Source organism: Ceratina calcarata, unplaced genomic scaffold (genome assembly GCF_001652005.2).
Source record: "Ceratina calcarata isolate Rehan_Ccalc_2016 unplaced genomic scaffold, ASM165200v1 scaffold7028, whole genome shotgun sequence".
Lineage (NCBI taxonomy): Eukaryota > Metazoa > Arthropoda > Insecta > Hymenoptera > Apidae > Ceratina > Ceratina calcarata.
In genome coordinates this window covers 1-701 of record NW_017178298.1, presented here as the reverse complement: position 1 = coordinate 701, position 701 = coordinate 1, and the positions used below count along the sequence as shown (strand labels likewise).

At 36.5% G+C, this 701-nt stretch overlaps 1 pseudogene; it reads left to right on the top strand.

The window, feature by feature from the left end:
* The first annotated feature begins 5 nt into the window (after positions 1 to 5).
* LOC113464968 (uncharacterized) lies at positions 6 to 691 on the top strand (annotated as a pseudogene).
* The last annotated feature ends 10 nt before the right edge of the window (positions 692 to 701 follow it).

Here is a 701-nt window from a genome sequence, read left to right as displayed (position 1 = left end):
TTGCAAGAACTTACGGTATCCCACCAGCAATACTTGCAAGGAAAGTGAAGAATCCATCTCTTCAAGATAAAAGAAGTGGTCCATCAACAGTTCTTAATTCTAATGAGGAAGAGGATATTGTAAAATGGATATTTGACAGAGCTGCGATGGGCCTTCCTGTAACGAAGGATGATTTGTTGATCGCAGTAAAAAATTATGTTACGACATCAAACAAAGATACTCCTGTTATTGATAATCGACCAGGTAGACACTGGTACGAGAGTTTTAAGAGACGTCATCCTAATCTGACCATAAGAACGCCACAGCACTTAAGTCACAGAAGAGCAGAAGTTACAAGAGATGATTTACAAGAATGGTTCAATGAACAAAAGAGTACTTAAGTTCTAAAAATTTGTTGAATATCTCTTCTAGTCGTGTTTTCAACTGTGATGAAACTAATGTCGCATTGTGTCCAAAATCTAATAAAATTTTAACGAAAAAAGGAAGTCTGACAGCATATAAAATAACTGACGATGGAAAAGAGGGTATTACAGTTTTATTTATGTACAGTGCGGCAGGGATTCGAGCTCCGCCAATGGTAATGTTTCCATACAAAGAGAACTTACCAAGAAACATAATTACTAAAATTCCAAAAGGTTGGGGCATCGGAATTTCAGACAACGGATGGATGACCCTAGAAACATTCTATGAATATATAACTA